Consider the following 7,500-nt stretch of genomic DNA (forward strand, 5'->3'; position numbering starts at 1 on the left):
GGCATGTCAGAGTGCCCAGGACGAGTTCCACGGGTCCCGGGCAGTCCTCCCCCGGGCGTCCGGGGCTCCCTTCCCCGGGCCGTCGGCAGGTCAGAGTGCCCAGGACGGGCTCCATGGGTCCCGGGCAGTCCTCCCCCCGGGTGTCCGGGGCTCCCTTCCCCGGGCAGACGGCAGGTCAGAGTGCCCAGGACGGGCTCCATGGGTCCCGGGCAGTCCTCCCACCGGGCGTCCGGGGCTCCCTTCCCCGGGCAGACGGCAGGTCAGAGTGACCAGGACGGGCTCCACGGGTCCCGGGCAGTCCTCTCCCGGGCGTACGTGGTTGTCCGACAGATTCGGGCAGATGTGCTTTTACGAACCGGATCGGAATCGGCCCAAATAATAATAATAATAATAATCCACATTTGTAAGGCGCACAATCACCCGTAAGGGTCTCTAGGCGCTAGGGGCCGTTGGGAAGATTAAGCAAGCTATTGCCCAGAGTCACATGGTGCTGGGCTAATCTGCCGCCGGTGCCGGGGATCGAACCGTGATCCCCAGATTCCGGAGTCAGCCGCCCTAGCCACGGTGCCAGCTATTTCCCAGAGTCACGTGGTGCTGGGCTAATCTGCGGCCGGTGCCGGGGATCGAACCCTGATCTCTGGGATGCTCGAGGGTTACTACGCGCTCTACAAAAACCTTAAATAAAAAAATCTCCAGATTCCGGAGTCAGCCGCCCTAGCCGCGGCGCCAGCTATTTCTCAGAGTCACCTGGTGCTGGGCTAATCTGCCGCCGGTGCCGGGGATCGAACCGTGATCTCCAGATTCCGGAGTCAGCCTCCCTAGCCGCGGCGCCAGCTATTTCCCAGAGTCACGTGGTGCTGGGCTAATCTGCGGCCGGTGCCGGGGATCGAACCCTGATCTCTGGGATGCTCGAGGGTTACTACGCGCTCTACAAAAACCTTAAATAAAAAAAATCTCCAGATTCCGGAGTCAGCCGCCCTAGCCGCGGCGCCAGCTATTTCCCAGAGTCACCTGGTGCTGGGCTAATCTGCCGCCGGTGCCGGGGATCGAACCGTGATCCCCAGATGGGGATATCCCAAAAATCTGGCATGGATACGGCCCGCCAGGACTGGTTTGGGCACCCCTGATATAGAGGCAGTCAACGCGAAATCTGCTGGGTTCGATTCCGATCCGTGTCAGAAGGACCGTAGGGCTTGGGAGTCCGTACAACAGGGGTGCCCAAACCTGTCCTGGCGGGCCGTATCCATGCCAGATTTTTGGGATATCCCCATCTGGTGATCACGGTTCGATCCCCGGCGCCGGCGGCAGATCAGAGTGCCAAGGACGGGGTCCATGTGACCCGGGCAGTCCTATCCCCTGGGTGTACGTGGTTGTCCGACATGTCGGTCGTATTTGCTTTTACGTACCGGATCGGAATCGGCCCCCATAAAATCGTACGTAAAGTATATAGCAAATCAACCTGAAATCTGCTGGGTCAGAAAGGGCTCGATTCCGATCCGTGTCGGAAGGTTAGGAGTCCGTACGAATTTGTCGGGACGGCATGGCAGAGTGCCCGGGATGGGCTCCATGGCTCTTGGGCAGTCGTCCCCCGGGCGTCCGGGGCTCCATCCAGGCCGACGGCATGGCAGAGTGCCCGGGACGGGCTCCATGCGTCCCGGGCATTCGTCCCCCGGGCGCCTGAAACTGCTGGGTCAGAGAGGGCTCGATTCCGATCCGTGTCGTAAGGTTAGGAGTCCGTACGAATTTGTCGGGACGGCATGGCAGAGTGCCCGGGACGGGCTCCATGCGTCCCGGGCATTCGTCCCCCGGGCGTCCGGGGCTACATCCAGGCTGACGTATGGCAGAGTGCCCGGGTCGGGCTCCATGGTTTTCACGGTGGTCCTCCCCTGGGTGTCAGGGGGCTCCTGGCCGACGGCATGGAAAAGTACCCAGGACGGGCTCCATGCGTCCTGGGCATTTGTCCCCCGGGCGTCCGGGGCTCCATCCAGGCCGACGGCATGGCAGAGTGCCCAGGTCGGGCTCCATGGTTTCCAGGGTGGTCCTCCCCAGGGTGTCGGGGCGCTCCAGGCCGAAGGCATGGAAAAGTGCCCAGGACGGGCTCCATGCGTCCCGGGCATTTGTCCCCCGGGCGTCCGGGGCTCCATCCAGGCCGACGGCATGGCAGAGTGCCCGGGTCGGGCTCCATGGCTTTCACGGTGGTCCTCCCCTGGGTGTCTGGGGGCTCCAGGCCGAAGGCATGGAAAAGTGCCCAGGACGGGCTCCATGCGTCCCGGGCACGGGCACGGGGACGGGGACAGGGTCGGGAGAGTCCAGGCGGCTTCACTTCCGTGTCCAGCCATCTGATCGCCCAGATTCTCTCGGCCATCTGGTCGCCCGGATCCCCTCGGGCATCTGGTCGCCCGCAACGCTTTCCTATGGGGCGACCAGATGGCCGAACTTCCCTGGAAGTCCCGATGAGGTGCCATTCGCCGCCCGGATCCCAGCGAGGGCTCCAGGAGGTTGGGTACATTCGCGCCTTGGGTCCCCTCTGTCACCTCGCGTGCACAGATTACAAGAAAAGGGGGTCATTTTCCTCCGGATTACTAGGGAGAAGGGTACGCCCGGACACCCCTCCGAGGCTGGTGGTTCTCTGCCATGGGGACCAGATGGGCTATGCCTGGGCAACACCTCCCTAGGCCACCCGGGGCTTCCTTCCTCCAGGCCAACTGCATGTCAAATTGCCCAGGACGGGCTCCATGGCTCCTGGGCAGTCGTCCCCCGGGCGTCCGGGGCTCCATCCAGGCTGACGGCATTGAAAAGTGCCCAGGACGGGCTCCATGCGTCCCGGGCATTCGTCCCCTGGGCGTCCGGGGCTCCATCTAGGCTGACGGTATGGCAGAGTGCCCGGGTCGGGCTCCATGGTTTTCACGGTGGTCCTCCCCTGGGTGTCTGGGGGCTCCAGGCCGAAGGCATGGAAAAGTGCCCAGGACGGGCTCCATGCGTCCCGGGCATTCGTCCCCCGGGCGTCCGGGGCACCCATCTCCATGAGGCCAACGGCATTGGCAAAGTACCCAGGACGGGCTCCATGGGTCCCGGGCAGACCTCCCCCCGGGCGTCCGGGGCTCCCACCTCCAGGCCGACGGAATGTCAAAGTACCCAGGACGGGCTCCATGGGTCCCGGGCAGCTTCCCCCGGGGCGTCCAGGGCACCCACCTCCAGGCCGACGGCATGTCAAAGTACCCAGGACGGGCTCCACGGGTCCCGGGCATTCCTCCCCCTGGTCGTCCGGGCCCTAGAGCTCCGGTGGTCCAACCTGCGCCTGAGGCCCAGCCGGGGTCCAAGAGCCCTGCCTTGCGTGGGCAGGCAGTCAGGAACCCTACCGCGAAGGCTTGGGATGGATGGGGAGCTGGGAGTCCTTTCGATCCCGGCCCTCTGGTCGCCCGCGATGCTTTCCAATGGGGCGACCAGATGGCCGGGCTTCCCTGGAAGTCCCGATGAGGTGCCATTTGGCTCCTGGATCCCAGCTAGGGCTCCATGAGGTCGGGTTCTTTTACGCCTTGGGTCCCCTCGGTCACCTCGCGTGCACGGATTGCAAGAAAGGGGGGTAATTTCCCTCCGGATTACTAGGGGCAGGGTACGCCCGGACACCTCTCCAGGGCTGGTGGTTCTCTGCCCGGGGGACCAGATGAGATATGCCTGGGCAACACCTCCCCCGGGCATCTGGGGGCTCCATTCTCCGGGCCAACGGCATGGCTCAATGCCCAGGACGGGCTCCACGTGTCCCGGACAGACCTCCCCTGGGCGTCCGGGGCACCCATCTCCATGAGGCCAACGGGATGGCAAAGTACCCGGGAAGGGCTCCACGGGTCCCGGGCAGCCTTCCCCCGGGCGCCTGGGGCTCCCACCTTTAGGCCGACGGCATGTCACACTGCCCAGGACGGGCTCCATGGGCCCCGGACAGACCTCCCCCGGGCGTCCGGGGCACCCATCTCCAGGAGGCCAACGGGATGGCAAAGTACCCGGGAAGGGCTCCACGGGTCCCGGGCAGCCTTCCCCCGGGCGTCCGGGGCTCCCACCTCCAGGCCGACGGCATGTCACAGTGCCCAGGACGGGCTCCATGGGCCCCGGACAGCCCTCCCCCCGGGCGTTCGGGGCACATATCTCCAGGAGGCCAACGGCGTTGCAAAGTACCCGGAAAGGACTCCACGGGTACCATGGGGGGGACCAGATGGCCGAACTTCCCTGGAAGTCTTAATGAGGTGCCATTCGCCTCCCGGATCCCAGCGAGGGCTCCATGAGGTCGGGTTCTTTCACGCCTTGGGTCCCCTCTGTCACCTCGCGTGCACAGATTGCAAGAAAGGGGGGTAATTTGCCTCCGGATTACTATGGGGCAGGGTATGCCCGGACACCCCTCCAGGGTTGGTGGTTCTCTGCCATGGGGACCAGATGGGATATGCCTGGGCAACACCTCCCTAGGCCACCCGGAGCTTCCTTCCTCCAGGCCAACTGCATGTCAAATTGCCCAGGACGGGCTCCATGGCTCTTGGGCAGTCGTCCCCCGGGCGTCCGGTGCTCCATCCAGGCCGACGGCATGGCAGAGTGCCCGGGACAGGCTCCATGCGTCCCGGGCCTTCGCCCCCCCCGGGCGTCCGGGGCTCCATCCAGGCTGACGGCATGGCAGAGTGCCCGGGACGGGCTCCACGGGCCCCGGGCGTCCGGGGCTCCCTTCCCCGGGCCAGTGGCATGTCAGAGTGCCCAGGACGGGCTCCACGGGCCCCGGTCATCCGGGGCACCCTTCCCCGGGCCAGCGGCATGTCAGAGTGCCCAGGACCAGTTCCACGGGTCCCGGGCAGTCTTCCCCCCCGGGCGTCCGGGGCTCCCTTCCCCGGGCCAAAGCATTTCAGAGTGCCCAGGACGGGCTCCACGGGTTCCGGGCGTCCAGGTCTCCCTTCCCCGGGCCAACGGCTTGTCAGAGTGCCCAGGACGGGCTCCACGGGCCCCGGGCGTCCGGGGCACCCTTCCCCGGGCCAGCGGCATGTCGGAGTGCCCAGGACGAGTTCCACGGGTCCCGGGCAGTCCTCCCCCCCCGGGTGTCCGGGGCTCCCTTCCCCGGGCCAAAGCATTTCAGAGTGCCCAGGACGGGCTCCACGGGTCCCGGACGTCCGGGGCTCCCTTCCCCGGGCCAACGGCATACAGGAGTGCCCAGGACGGGCTCCACGGGTCCCGGACGTCCGGGGCTCCCTTCCCCGGGCCAACGGCATACAGGAGTGCCCAGGACGGGCTCCACAGGTCCCGGTCGTCTGGGGCTCCCTTCCCCGGGCCAACGGCTTGTCAGAGTGCCAAGGACGGGCTCCACGGGTCCCGGTCGTCTGGGGTCCCTCCCCCGGGCCAACAGCAGGTCAGAGTGCCCAGGACGGGCTCCACGGGTCCCGGGCAGCCCACCCCCCCGGGCGTTCGGGGCACCCATCTCCAGGAGGCCAACGGCGTTGCAAAGTACCCGGGAAGGGCTCCACGGGTACCGGGCAGTCCTCCCCCGGGCGTCCGGGGCTCCCTTCTCCAGGCCAACGGCATGGTTCAATGCCCAGGACGGGCTCCATGTGTCCCAGACAGACCTCCCCCGGGCGTCCGGGGCACCCATCCCCAGGCCAACGGCATGGCTCAATGCCCAGGACGGGCTCCATGGGTCCGGGGAGGCGTCCCATGCGCCTCCGGGCTTGGGAGCCCCGGCTGGGTCCAGGGGCCCGGCCGGGCCCCGGGTCGGGTGCTCCGGCCCTGGGCCCTGTCTCCCAGCCTGCCGCACTGCCAAGGGCCCGGGAAGGGGTTCCGATGTGCCCGGGGAGCCTCCCCTTGCTTGGCTGGGTTCAGGAGCAGTGGCTAGGGCCCCTGAGGGCCCGGGGAGGGCGGCCTCCCCACCCCGGGCTCTGTCCTTGGTCCTGCTGCGTGGCAGGGTGTCCGGGACGGGGTCCGGAGGGACCGGGGAGGCGTCCCATGCACCTCCGGGCTTGGGAGCCCCGGCTGCGTCCAGGGGCCCGGCCGGGCCCCGGGTCGGGTGCTCCGGCCCTGGGCCCTGTCTCCCAGCCTGCCGCACTGCCAAGGGCCCGGGAAGGGGTTCCGATGTGCCCGGGGAGCCTCCCCTTGCTTGGCTGGGTTCAGGAGCAGTGGCTAGGGCCCCTGAGGGCCCGGGGAGGGCGGCCTCCCCACCCCGGGCTCTGTCCTTGGTCCTGCTGCGTGGCAGGGTGCCCGGGACGGGGTCCGGAGGGACCGGGGAGGCGTCCCATGCGCCTCCGGGCTTGGGAGCCCCGGCTGGGTCCAGGGGCCCGGGCGGGCCCCGGGTCTGGTGCTCCGGCCCTGGGCCCTGTCTCCCAGCCTGCCGCACGGCCAAGGGCCCGGGAAGGGGTTCCAATGTGCCCGGGGAGCCTCCCCTTGCTTGGCTGGGTTCAGGAGCAGTGGCTAGGGCCCCTGAGGGCCCGGGGAGGGCGGCCTCCCCACCCCGGGCTCTGTCCTTGGTCCTGCTGCGTGGCAGGGTGCCCGGGACGGGGTCCGGAGGGACCGGGGAGGCGTCCCATGCGCCTCCGGGCTTGGGAGCCCCGGCTGGGTCCAGGGGCCCGGGCGGGCCCCGGGTCGGGTGCTCAGGCCCTGGGCCCTGTCTCCCAGCCTGCCGCACTGCCAAGGGCCCGGAAAGGGGTTCCGATGTGCCCGGGGAGCCTCCCCTTGCTTGTCTGTGTTCAGGAGCTCCATCCGGGGCCCCTGAGGGCCCCGGGGAGGGTGGCCTCCCCACCCCGGGCTCCGTCCTGGGTCCTGCCGCGGGGCAGGGTGCCCGGGACGGGGTCCGGCGGGCCCGGGGAGGCTTCCCCTGTGCCTCCGGGCCTGGGAGCCCCGGCTGGGTCCAGGGGCCCGGTCGGGGCCCCGGGTCGGGCGCTCCGGCCCTGGGCCCGGTCCCCCGGGCTGCCGCTCCACCCAGGGCCCAGGACAGGGGTCCGTCGGTCCCTTGCAGGCCTCCCCTGCTTGTCAAGGTGTAAGCGGGCCCCGGGTCGGAGGGCCCGCTGGCCCCTGGCAGCCTCCATGGCTGTGGCCCGGCTGGGGCCCCGGGCCTCCGGCCCGCCATGCCCCGGGCGCCCGCTCCCTCCTTCGTGGGGGCACGGGGCGACCGGATGGCGTCCCTTTCGTGCCCGGCCATCTGGTCGCCCGGATCCCCTCGGCCATCTGGTCTCCCGGATCCCCTCGGCCATCTGGTCTCCAGGATCCCCTCGGCCATCTGGTCTCCCGGATCGCCTCGGCCATCTGGTCGCCCGCAATGCTTTCCAATGGGGGCGACCAGATGGCCAAACTTCCCTGGAAGTCCCGATGAGGTGCCATTTGCCTCCCGGATCCCAGCGAGGGCTCCAGGAGGTCGGGTACTTTCGCGCCTTGGGTCCCCTCTGTCACCTCTAGTGCACGGATTACAAGAAAGGGGGGTAATTTTCCTCCGGATTACTAGGGAGAGGGTCAGTCAGACCTCCGTGTGGTCTGGCGATTCTGAAT

The sequence above is a fragment of the Lissotriton helveticus genome, chromosome 2_1, assembly GCF_964261635.1.
Source record: "Lissotriton helveticus chromosome 2_1, aLisHel1.1, whole genome shotgun sequence".
NCBI lineage: Eukaryota > Metazoa > Chordata > Amphibia > Caudata > Salamandridae > Lissotriton > Lissotriton helveticus.